Here is a 12,631-nt window from a genome sequence, read left to right as displayed (position 1 = left end):
CAACCCAGGAGATGAGAATTGCATCCACATTTTTAAACTGAGAAAACTGAGGCTCAGAGAGATAGTCACACAACTAATAAGTGACACAGTTAGACTTCAGACCCAGAGCTGTCTGAAATCTCCAGAAACTGAGTTCTTTCCACCACTCACTTCAAGGCTGCCTTTTTTGCTTGTTCCTTGACAAGGACAAATGGGCAGATAGGTGGATGGAAAGGTGCAACAAATAGTTCCTGAGCACAATCTCTCTGTGGCTTGCTCTGTATTGGGCATGAAGATACAGAAAGGAGTGAGACAAAGTTTCTACCCTCAGGGTGCCCACCATTTCAGTGAGTGCTTCTCAAACTTTTGCACCAAAGTACCAAATGGTTGAACGGAATGAACTCATTCCCCTCACAGCCCCCAAAAAGCTGGAGAAGCCCAGGTAGTCAGCTACAAGTGTGAAATTTCTTTGAAGTCTCCACTTTTATCTCACAAATTCATGTGAATTTTGCATGCTATTCCATAACATATATCTGTGCTTGTTTTAATATAAAAATAATGCTCCCTCCACCCAGATCTTTTAAGAAGAATGAGCCATTCCAAGCAGATGCTCTTGAAAGCATGTTCCAGGAAGAGGTTCTGCATACCTCTGGCCCAAGGGGACACATAATCCCCTTTGAGAAGCAAAGACAGTGGTTCATTTTTGTGTTTTGAAGGAGCTGTTACTCTGCAGAACTAGTACTTTGGTAAAGATGTTATGTGTGTGTATGTGTGTATGCGTGCATACATGCATGTAACACGTGTTTGTGTGTGCCTGTAGAAGCTCCAGAGATGGCCAGAACTGTTTCTTTGCAGGACTATGTTTCTTTGGCACACAAATGATCCACATTTTTACCCTGCCAATTACCTGTCAACTGGCCATGTTCCTCAATGCAAAAACCAGAATTGGAAAGGACCCAAGGGGTTCTGGGTTTTTTTTTCTTTCTTTTTTTTTAAAAGATGGCTTTATTTTTATTTATTTATTTTTATTTATTTATTTATTTATTTATTTATTTATTTTGTGTGAGAGAGAGAGAAAGCGTGAGAGCAGGGGACGGGAGGGGCAGAGAGACGGCAAGAGAGAATCCCAGGGGGTTCTGGGGTTTTTTTTCTTTCTTTCTCTTTTTTAAAAAGATGGCTTTAGTTTTTTATGTTTATTTATTTATTTATTTATTTATTTATTTATTTATTTTGTGTGTGAGAGAGAGAAAGTGTGAAAGCAGGGGAGGGTAGGAGCAGAGAGATGGCAAGAGAGAATCCTAAGGAAGTTCTGTGTTGTCAGCACAGAGCCCTATGTGGTTCTCGATCTCACCAACTGTGAGATCATGACCTGAGCCAATAAGAGTTGGATGCTTAACTGACTGATCCACCCAGGTGCCCCAGGAATATTTTTATTTTTCTAAAAGACCTTTTGCATTGGCTCTTTTGGTAACTGTGGTTGGGAAATAAGATGACACTCGCCTCCCAGCAACAGAGAGCTAAGTGGGGAGAAAGCCAGGCAAACTTACAGCAGCTCATGTGCAGCAATAAAGTAGTTATCCTGAGGGATGTTTGGGGACTGGCAAAGTGCATCCCACCTTTTGCTGGCTTTAAGATAAGAGGCATTTACTTTGTAAAGCCTGAATGTTGTTCTGCTGTTTGTAGGTTCTGTAATTAATCTATGTCTGTTTTTTTTCTTGGTTTTAAAGTAAGGTTCTGAGTGACAGCCTGTTTTGATGATCTTCAGAGAAACAAGAAAAGAGGCTCGGACCTTCTTCTGGGCCATAGGTTGAAGGGAGCAGGGCATCTCTGGGGGCCAGATGTGGTGATAACAGCAGTGAGATCAAAGTACAACAGCTCAAAGTGGTGGATGGGGGAGAAGAGTTGGAGATTCTGAAAGAGCTGCCCCTCCCCTCCTTAAGAGTCTCCTTTTGGCCTTTTTCTCTTTCCAAACCTTGACAGGCTTTGTGTTTTGTTTTTAATAAGGAGGCTGTTCCCTTCTCTTGTGGAATGTATTCTCTGAAATATCCTGTTCCAGGGGCACATGCACACAGAGTTGGAATCCTCTGTTCTCAGGCGCCCCACTTCCTATGTTTTCATTTTTCTTTTCAAAATGTAAACCAAACCAACTCTTCCTGTTTCTGGGTTTGGGATGTGGAAGGTCACACAGCAGGACCCTCCAGCAGACAGGTCAGAAGGGACCTCTGAAAGCTGCCCTTTGGCTGCCCTGCCATGGGAGGAGCACTGTTTGAATGGAATTTAGTCCTATGGAGAGCAGCATCCAGGCTGTGGTGAGGGAACAGCTCTGTTTCTGATGACAGTTTGATTTCCTTTTCCTTTGCCCTTACCCTAGGCCAACCAAAGCCTAGGTGCCATAGAATATCCACCAGCTGAGCTGCGGATCTTCAGCCATTGGTTACTGTTAATCGGGAGTAAGTTTAGGGAATAATCATCAGGACTGTGAGAAATAATTTTAGGAGTTGGAGCTATTTACTCAGGGGAAAGACAGATTCAGGGGAGGACATTATAGATGAGTGGGAATTTGGCTTCTAGTCTCAGTTTTACCACCAATGAGTTGTCTGCTGTTGTGCAGATCACTCAGCTTTGAGCTCCCCAAATACAATGAAGACATTGGACTGTATGAACTACAAAGTCACTTCCATCTAAGACTTTGGGAAATTCTAAACGCCAGTAGATTGGTCTTATTGAAGAAGGAACAACTTCCATGAGACTCCAAGGAGTGAAAATGGGACAGCTGGGTGGAAGTTATAAGGCAGATTCTGGTTGTATATAAAGAACTTTCAACTGAGTACAGAATGAAAAGGGATACTTGACCATATCTGGAGAATTTGGTCCAAGCCTGAGTGAACACATTAGCAGGAATGGTATAAAAGGGAGGCTGTTAGCAATTGAGCACTGGGCTAGAGCAGTGGTCTGCAACGTCTACTTTTATGTGCCCAACTCCAGTCTCCAAATGAAATCTTCATGAAATCTCCAAAATGTTTACATTTGGTTGAACCAAATGAGATTTGGTTGAATGAAGAACCCCTCAACTCTTTGACATTCCCCAATGAATTTCTGGGGACTCTAGGGTTCCTCAGTGTTTGGTTTGAAAACCACTGGTTAATAAGGTCCTTTAAGTGCCCTTCCTGCCTTGAGATTAAGGCAATCTTGAAGTTTCAAGAGTTCGGTGGAAATGTGCTTTACATGGATCTGCACCATTAACTGGAACTACAGGACCTTAAAGACCCTGTCTTAAGAATTTGTCATCTGGAGACAGTGGGGGCTGTGTGTCAATTTGTAATAGCTAGTTCAGAGATGAAACGATAGGGAAGAAAGTCTGCTGAGATGAAGAAGGCACTAGCCTGATTACCAGAAGTTCTTTTGTTATGTTATCAAAAATAAAAAGACAATCTTTGGTAGATTCATTGTTTATGTGAGATCCTGTGCTTAGTTCTGGGAATATAGAAATCAGTGAGACGTCACTCTCATACACTAATTGTCTGTAAGAGATACAGGAAAGAAAAGAAGAAAATGAAGATCAGTATGATGTGTTATAATAGAGATATGGACACAATGGAAAGGGAGTCCAGAGGATGGCTTAACAGACCAAATGTTTGTGGCGGTGGGAGCTGGCAAAGACATACCCAGTAGAGAGCCCAATATAAGGGTTCATTGTATGTATAGGAAATAAGGAGTTGTCCCATGGAGCTCAGAAACGTAAGGATGTGGTGGGAGATGAAAGAAAGATAGTTGTTTAAGTTGTGAAGGACCTTGAATGCCAATGCAAAGAATTTGGACTTTGGCCAAAGGTAGGGAACAATCAAAATTTTTGAGCAACCAAATTATTTTCTTAAAGACAGAACCATGACAGTGTATGGGAAATGGAATAGAAGGAAAAGCATGGTGACAGGGATACCAGTTAAGAAGCCAAGCAACCATCCATGCCAGAGATGCTAAGGACTGAGATGGAGGGCTATCCTAGTGTGAATGGAAAAGAAGAGGCAGAAGTAGGAAACATTACAGATAAGTTTCATGGCCATGGTTTGGTGACTGGATGACAACAAATGAGAGAGATGGAGGCGTCCAAATGGTTCTCATGATTTTTACTTGACTGACTGGTGGATGATGGTGCATTAACCAAGAAAGAGAGTCTTACAGAAGGAGGGGTTTCCAGGAGAATGATGATGAATAATTATTTTTAATGCTGAGTTTCAATAATTTATGGGATCTTCTGGTAGAAGTGTCCAAAATAATACTTCCAAGGTCTTTTCCATACCTGCCCCTCCTCCTACAATTCTTGCTCCCTTTCTAGCCCCTGGTTAGCTACACCAGGTCATCCAGCCCTGGCTCTGATATTCTGGATTGATCCAGGCTATAAAGAATGTTTAATTATCCTGTGCCTCAGGACATTTGCCTGGCCTGTATCTGTAAGCCTGGGCCTGGCTTTCTGTCTTACACTCCTGAAAACAGGCATTGGGAACCTGAGCTTCCCAGCCCCTTTCCACACAAAAGGAAGCTGTTATACTCCTCTCACAGGTCTGGAAATCCTTCTCCCATTGCAAAGAACATCTTGAAATTGCCCTTTCCACTGACCCTATCTCCATCTTTCCCTCCTTTCAGACTGACTCTGGTAGGAATGGAGGCCAGAGGATGACAGAGTGCAAAGAACTTTGGGACCTTCAATTTCAACTTCCAGGCAGGAAAATTGAGGTCCAGGGAAAGGAAACAACTAAGTCAAGGTCACAGAAGTTTATGTCAGATCTGGGACTAGATCTTAGAAATCTCAACTCATAGGACAGTGTTTTTGACTTGGCTGAATTCATTGTAGATCACAGTTGAAAGATTTCCTGTCTCAAATGATAATCACTTCCAGATACCCCCTAAATAAGTAAATTTTTATACTATTCCAAGTTGCTGAATAAACTATTTGTCAAATGCTAGATAAGCTATACCCTGCAAATATTCTTCATGAAATAGCAAATGTTAAGTGACCAAATCTATCAAGAAATAGTTACAGGAATGATTTGTTATTTTAAAAGTAAAGGAAGTTAATTATTATCATTATTATTATTATTATTATTATGCTGATTTTCTTAGGCTCAGTATTTTAGTCTTCTGCCCCCTTGAGCCTTGGAAGTAATATCCAATAGCAGCTTAAATAAATGCACTTATATTATGTATTTGTTTCTATTTTTTCCCTTTAAAACTGGTCTCCCTGCCCACTTCAGAGCTGGAGGAGGGGGTCTGGGGCAGCTGATAGACAGAATCCGGTGCTAAGGCCAAGCTTGCAGCCAGGCCAAAGCCAGTTGAATTAGGGAACCAGGCTCTTGTTACAGGCCAACTATTACCCCACAGGTTGCCTTAGCCACTTCAGCAGGAGCCTGGAGAGAAGCTCTGAATGGCTTCAGGCAACAAAAGGAGCTTTGTGCACTGGGAGCAAGGGAACTTAGGGAGGATTTGGTACAACGTTGGTGGGAGGTCAGGTCAGCAGCCTCCTTACCTCTGCAAGCTACTGGGAGCCAATGGGTTAAGCAGAAGTGTGAGGTCTACAAGTGAAGGAGTCATTGAATTTCAGAGCAATCATTGAATTTCGAGGTCATTAGACCAAATTATTCATTTTTAAAAGTTTATTTATTGGGGCGCCTGGGTGGCGCAGTCGGTTAAGCGTCCGACTTCAGCCAGGTCACGATCTCGCGGTCCGTGAGTTTGAGCCCCGCGTCAGGCTTGGGCTGATGGCTCAGAGCCTGGAGCCTGTTTCCGTTCTGTGTCTCCCTCTCTCTCTGCCCCTCCCCCATTCATGCTCTGTCTCTCTCTGTCCCAAAAATAAATAAATGTTGAAAAAAAAAAATTTAAAAAAAAAAAGTTTATTTATTTTTGAGAGAGAGAGAGAGAGAGTGCGTGCGCGCAAGTGGGGGAGGGGCAGAGAGAGAGGGAGAGAGAGAATCTTAAGCAGACTTTACACCATCAGTGTGGAGCCTGATGCGGGGCTTGAGCCCACGAACTGCAAGATCATGACTTGAGTCAAAGTCGGACACCTAACACACTGAGCCACCCAGGCACCCTCCAAATTACTCACTTTATTGTTGGGGACACTAAGGCCCAGAGAGAGAATGGGACAAGCCTAAGGTCTTAAAGTTGGCAAATGGCAGAGCCAAAACTGGAGCCTAGAGCTTCTGGTTTCCTAGTCAAGTGTTCTCGCTTTAGTTCTTGTGATGCCATTCAGAATTGTCGATTTTGTTTGGAGGGAAGTAGTTCCTTTTAGGCTCCAGAACCTACTTCCATTTCAGGATCAATTTGTGCTGCATAACAGGATATAAGGACTTGGAAAGAGTGTGAAGTGTTGCAGGGAGCCCAAGGGCACCTAGTAAGTCTTGGAGTGAGCCCTGAAGGCCTGAGCCTCCTTCTGACCTGCTGGTTTGTGTTACTGCTACCTCTGTGTTTTCCAATGCTTGTTTATACACATGGGATGATTTGGAGTGATACATTGACATTTTGAATCATGATAGATATATACTGAATTCAATATGTATTAGGAAAGATGTAACTAGTACTTCAAACACTAATTTCATAAATATTATGGTAAAGCTATTGTTTAAAATCAGATTTATGTAAATAAAAAAATAAGTATAAACTTTTGGCACAGGATGAAGTGATGGTTAAAATTGTGAAGTTGATTCACAAATATGTAAAATTTGGGAAACATTATGCTAGTGGATTCTTGGACCATTATAGCAGGACTGCCAAAGTCCCATCAGGCCATCCTCTTGGGTCTGGGCAGAACTACATATGTTGAATCAAGTTAGACATTCCTAACATTCTCCAGTGAAAACTGTAGCAAAGGTTTGCTCTGTCAGTGAGACCACTGACAAAGGATAAAAGCAGTAGCATGTCAGAAAAGCCTTTGATTGATCTTAACATGAAAAAGATTACATATGCAAATCACATTCGATTGTCAGCTTTGAATCAGTGTCTTGGCTTTTTCTTCTCTAATATGTCCCTGGTTGGTCCTCTCCTCTACCACATCTGTTCAACTCTGGATGAACTTGTAAGAATGGCATGTGAAAACATAATAGTTTTAATGTGCAGATGCAACATTGAGGATCAGAGAGGGAAAAGTTCTTAAGATCATTCAACCATGAGTGGAGCTGTCAATACTGGATCCTAGGCCTCTTGTCACCCAGACTAGTGCTTATTCCACCACTGCCCACATTTCCCTCCCCACAATTCCTTCTCCATTGCCTTTTCTGCACATTCTGGTCAGCCATTCCCCCACACCAAATCAGGCAGCCACAGCCTCCACTGATGTCCTGTCTAGCAAACTCACTTTAGACCTTCTAAACTCATCAAGGGCCGAAGAAGGTGGTAACATTGGTCACCTCCAAGGGGATTTCTGGGTGGTTGAGAGACAAGGGTGGGAAAACTTTTTATTTTCATATCTCTTTATGGTTGAGACATGTGAGGGTATTCCATATTCCAAAAATAAATGAATAAAAAAAACCCCAAAGATTTCTGCTCCTTACATGAGCTAGATCTCAGAAATAATCACATTTGTTAAGTACTTTAACATTTTAATGCACTATCTTGTATGACTCATACAAGAGCCCCATGCAATAAGCTCCATTTTGTAGATGTGAACCATGGTCTAGAGATAGAAGTTCCTTAGCTGGGCTGACAGAGTGAATTGGTAATGAAATTTGGGCAAAAATCTAGGTCCCCTGGTTCCCAGTGCCTTGCTGCTTCCATTGCCAAATCCACATAAAGTCATAATTTGTGCCAGATAGTCCTCGGATTGGCCTGAGACAATGTATTCACATTTGCTCTTAAATAGACATTTTCAAACTTTAACCTAAAGAAGTAGCACAAAAATTAGTCCTGGCTCAGCTTTGTAGGTGGCAATCTCTTCTGCCTGGCCACATCCCCTAAAAGACATTCCTCTTTCCTCTGGAAGTCACAGACCTCTCAGGCACCTAGTGCCCACCCTTCCAGGATTCAGCACTGTTGCTGGGCTTGGCACAGACATTATAATGAGGCAACTTGGAAGCTGCAAGTGCATTCATCTGAGGGGGTCACTATTTCAGGGTATGAGGGGTTTCCTTTTAGCCTCTGCAGCTGGTGTCTCTGAAATGTAGAAGTTTGTCCTTCTCCCAGAACTGGGCAGACCACAGGTCTTGTGCCCCCAGAAGTCTCTTTTGCAAAGCAGGAACTGTGCTTAGCCAGAAGTCCTGGAATGGTGATGGGGGAAGAGGTGGGCAGTGGAGGAGCAGATGTACGCTGTATGCTGATCACTGCAGTGTTCCCACCTCAAAATAAGTCCCTCTTGTCTGCTGTCATGGCAATGCAAATAAACACCTCACCCGGCCAACTCTTCTTTTCTAGCAGCTGCCACCCAAGAACTCAAAATCCAAAGGTGGAAAAGTACTTGGGAAGTCACCAGATCCCCTCTCTGCCTCCAGGTAAAACTGTGCCCAAACTGGCTCCAACTACTTGGAGTAGTCTTCAGGAGAAAGAGCTCAGGACATCTCTTCCAACATCTCCCCAAGACGCTTCACATAGGCCTTTAGCATGCCACGTGTTCATTGGTGCCTTTCAGTTTCTGTTACCTTCCTAGAAAGTCATGCTCATTCCAGCTAGTGGATGATCTCATGCTCATTCCATTCAAGTGATGAACTCTTGAAAAACTGTAGCCAATGGGAATAGCTGAGGCCAAGCTAGAGCCAAGGATGGCCTAAATGACCTCAGCAAAGCCCAGCCAATGCTAGGAGTTCAGACTGTGAAATCCTGGCTAGTATCCTTCTTTCTTTTCTTCCCCAAACCAGGCATCCCCTTCTAGACAACTGTTTCCTCCTCAATGAAAGGGAGCTGTTCCCAGAATGCCACTAACTTGCCCACCCAAGTAGGACACCAGAAACTGAAGGCAAATATGCAGTAAGGTGCAAAGAAACTTGTTAGAGAGAAAAAGGAGGGAGTTTTCTCCCTCAAAGCTATATATATTCCCTCAGTCCTAACTAACTCTCTTAGAAGCCTTCTAGATAAAGAAAGTGTTGGTTATATCACATTGAATTCTAAATGTCATGTTTATTTTTTTAATTTTTTAAATGCTTATTTTTTGAGAAAGAGACAGAGTGTGAGCTGGAGAAGGGCAAAGAGAAAGAGAGAGGAAGACACCGAATCTGAAGCAGGGTCCAGGCTCCGAGCTGTCAGCACAGAGCCTGATGTGGGGCTCGAACTCACAAGCTATGAAATCATGACCTGAGCCAAAGTCAGACGCTGAACCAACTGAGCCACCCAGGGGCCCGAACTTCAAGTCTATTTATAGGATAAATTCTAAGCAGCAAGTGACTTCTAGTCACCATCTGTGACAAGGCTGGATGTGGTAAGGATTGATATTTTAAAGGAGTTATAGGAGCATGGTCCACAGGAATTATTTCTTCATTGGGACCTAAGTGGTTCTGACAGGTGGCCACTACAGGCTGAACGTTAGTTACCATCTCTCTTCTCTCATTTTTCCTTCCCTGTAGACAAACTTACCTATCTTCAAGTTGAAGGAGTCCTGTGTACGGCAGTGCTATGGTGACTTTGAGTGGCTAAAAAATGAATCGGAGTGAGATAGTAAGGTATGACCCCATTCCCTGTGAGGGATCTTTGGAGGAGGAGATCTACATAGGCTCAGAAGGAATAAGACCCTAGTGTATAAAATCTTAAAAAAAAATTTTTTTAATATGAAATTTATTGTCAAATTGGTTTCCTAAAAAAAAATTAACATTTATTTATTTGTGAGAGACAGAGAGAGAGCAAGAGCAGGGGAGGGGCAGAGAGAGAAGGAGACACAGAATCCAAAGCAGGCTCCAGGCTCTGAGCTGTCAGCACAGAGCCTGATGCAGGGCTCGAACTCACAAACTGTGAGATCATGACCTGAGCCAAAGTCAGACGCTTAACTGACTGAGCCACCTAGGTGCCCCCTCATGTTTCCTTTTTTTAATGTTTATTTATTTTGAGGGTGGGGAGGGGCAGAGAGAGAGAATCCCAAGCAGGCTCTGCTCTTTCAGCACAGAGCCGGATGCAGATGCAGGACTCAATCTCAGGAACCATGAGATCATGGCCTGAGACAAAATCAAGAGTCCGATACTTAACCAACTGAGCCACCCAGACACCCCCTAAATGTCATGTTTCCTTCCTTTACCTTCCACTTATTTATTCCTTTTCTCAACAAACCTCCCACCCCTAATATACTTTCTGGTGGAAAGAAAGCATCTGAGAACGAGGGAAGCATATGGGTGGCTGCCACTTGCTGATAGTTCTTCAGGGAAATTCTCCCCGGCTCCCTGACCAGAGAAAACCTTCTATCTGAGAAATAAAGAAGTTCTGCATACTCACTCTCTTTCAAAAAGAAAGGCTGGAAGAGCTCAGGAAATGCCCACTGGAGGGTGACAGAGAGGATGTTGCCAGATTTTACATCTAGGTCACTGGTCAGGAACCAGATCAGCCAGCCCATGAGAACCATCAAGAAGCTCAGCCATATTGCATGCCACTTGTGATCCTCACTTCACACACTTACCTTTAGTCTTCCTCCTCTGCAGCAATGGGAAGCACTGCAAAGGAAACAAAAAAATCAACACATTGAAATCAACCCACACAATGTCAGAACTGGAAGGGAACTTTGAAGTCAGCAAGTTCAATCTACTCATTTCACGGAAATACACACTGAAGCTTACAGAAAAGGAAAGTGGAATACAATAGGGAGCAAAGTAGAGTCTAGAAGTCCAGACTCCTGACTACTTGATGCACAATACTTTCTCCCACTCCACTGGCTGATTCCTCTGGTTCACTTCACTCTCATCAACTGGGGAAGTCAGGAGACTGGAGACCAAGTCAGGAGACTGGAGACAGTCTGCACAGCTCACAGTGCTGTTCCAAGAACTGACAATAAGGATTACCAAAGAATCAGTCAACATTTTCTTGGCACATGCCATCCTTGGTTAGAAGTAAGGCATATTGGTGGGAAGAGCAGTATTTAGAATTGGAAAACTCAAGTTCAGGGCTACCTTATGTAACATTGGACTTCCTTCTCGAGCCTCATTTTTTGCATCTGTAAGTCTAGGATGGTAATGATCCCCACCTCACAGGCTTTGTGAGAAATTAAATTACATGAAAGCACTTTTAAAAATTATAAAACACATTATAAATTCATTCATTCAATAAATATTTATAGAGCACCAGTGCCCTATGGAGCACTATGCAGTATGCTAAAGCTGTAGCAGTCATCTAGACAGATAAGGTCTCTGTTCTCACAGAACAGGGACAATCAATAGGTAAACAGATAAACAAAAGGAAATTTCAGACATAATTAAGAACCAAGAAGCAGAAACTAAAAAACAGGATGAGGTAGGGAGTGATAGGGTAGGGTAAATAAGGATAATTGCTTTAGAAAATATGGTCAGAGATGGTGTCTCAGAGGAGCTGAGCTTTGTGGGGTTTTTTAAGCTTTTATTTTCATCTAAATTAGTTAACATATTAGTTTCAGGTGTACAATATAGTGATTCAACAATGCCATACATCACCCTGTGCTCATCAACACAAGTGCACTCTTTAATCCCCATCACCTATTTAACCCATCCTCCCATCCCCTCTCTTCTGGTAACCATCAGTTTGTTCTTGATAATTAAGAGTCTATTGGTCTCTCTTTCTCTCTTTCCCCCCCTTTGTTCATTTGTTTTGTTTCTTAAATTCCACATATGAGTGAAATCATATGGTATTTGTCTTTCTCTGACTGACTTATTTCATTTAACCTAATAGTCTCTGGCTCCGCCCATGTCATTTCAAATAGCAAGATTTCATTCTTATTTATAACTAAGTAATATTCCAGTGTGTGCGTGTGTGTGTGTGTGTGTGTGTGTGTGTGTGTGTATGGTATATTCTTTATCCATTCATCAGTCATTGGACATTTGGGCTATTTCCATAATTTAGCTATTGTTGATAGTGCTGCTATAAACATTGGGGTTATGTATCCCTTTGAATTAGTATTTTTGTTTTACTTGGGTAACTACCTAGTACTGCAATTGTTAGATCATAGGGTAGTTCTGTTTTTCAATTTTTGAGTAATCTCCACACTGTTTTCCACAGTGGACGCACCAGTTTACATTCCCACCAATAGTGCATGATGGTTCCTCTTTCTTCATATCCTCATCAACAACTGTTGTTTCTTATGTTGTTGATTTTAGCCATTCTGACAGGTATGAGGTGATATCTCATTGTAGTTTTGATTTGCATTTTGCATTTCCCTGATGATAAGTTATGATGAACATGTTTTGATATGTCTGGTGGCCATTTGGATGTCTTTTTAGGAGAAATGTCTGTTCATGTCTTCTGCCCATTTTTAATTGGATTGATTTTTTCGGTGTTGAGTTTTATAAGTTCTTTATATATTTTAGATACTAACCCTTTGTTGGATATGTCATTTGCAAATATCTTCTCCAATTCTGTAAGTTGCCTTTTAGTTTTGTTGATTGTTTGCTTCTCTGTGCAGAAACGTTTTATTTTGATTTAGTCTCAATAGTTTATTTTTGCTTTTGTTTCCCTTATCTCAGGAGACATATCTGGAAAAAATTTGCTACAGCCCGTGTCAAAGAGGTTA

General features: G+C 42.1%; 1 protein-coding gene across 3 annotated transcripts in view; it reads right to left on the bottom strand.

Moving 5' to 3' along the window:
- STARD8 (StAR related lipid transfer domain containing 8) overlaps positions 1-12,631 on the bottom strand; it is an 87,615-nt gene that overhangs the window by 57,253 nt on the left and 17,731 nt on the right. For all 3 annotated transcript variants that reach the window (XR_005787988.1, XM_040467689.1, XM_040467687.1), the window contains exon 2: positions 10,556-10,589. The gene's annotated coding sequence lies outside the window, so the exon portion shown is untranslated. The remainder of the gene's footprint in view (positions 1-10,555; positions 10,590-12,631) is intronic.

The sequence above is a fragment of the Herpailurus yagouaroundi genome, unplaced genomic scaffold (assembly GCF_014898765.1).
Source record: "Herpailurus yagouaroundi ecotype Mexico unplaced genomic scaffold, PumYag 67569, whole genome shotgun sequence".
In the NCBI taxonomy this organism is placed as follows: domain Eukaryota; kingdom Metazoa; phylum Chordata; class Mammalia; order Carnivora; family Felidae; genus Herpailurus; species Herpailurus yagouaroundi.
This window is presented reverse-complemented; position numbering and strand designations above follow the sequence as displayed.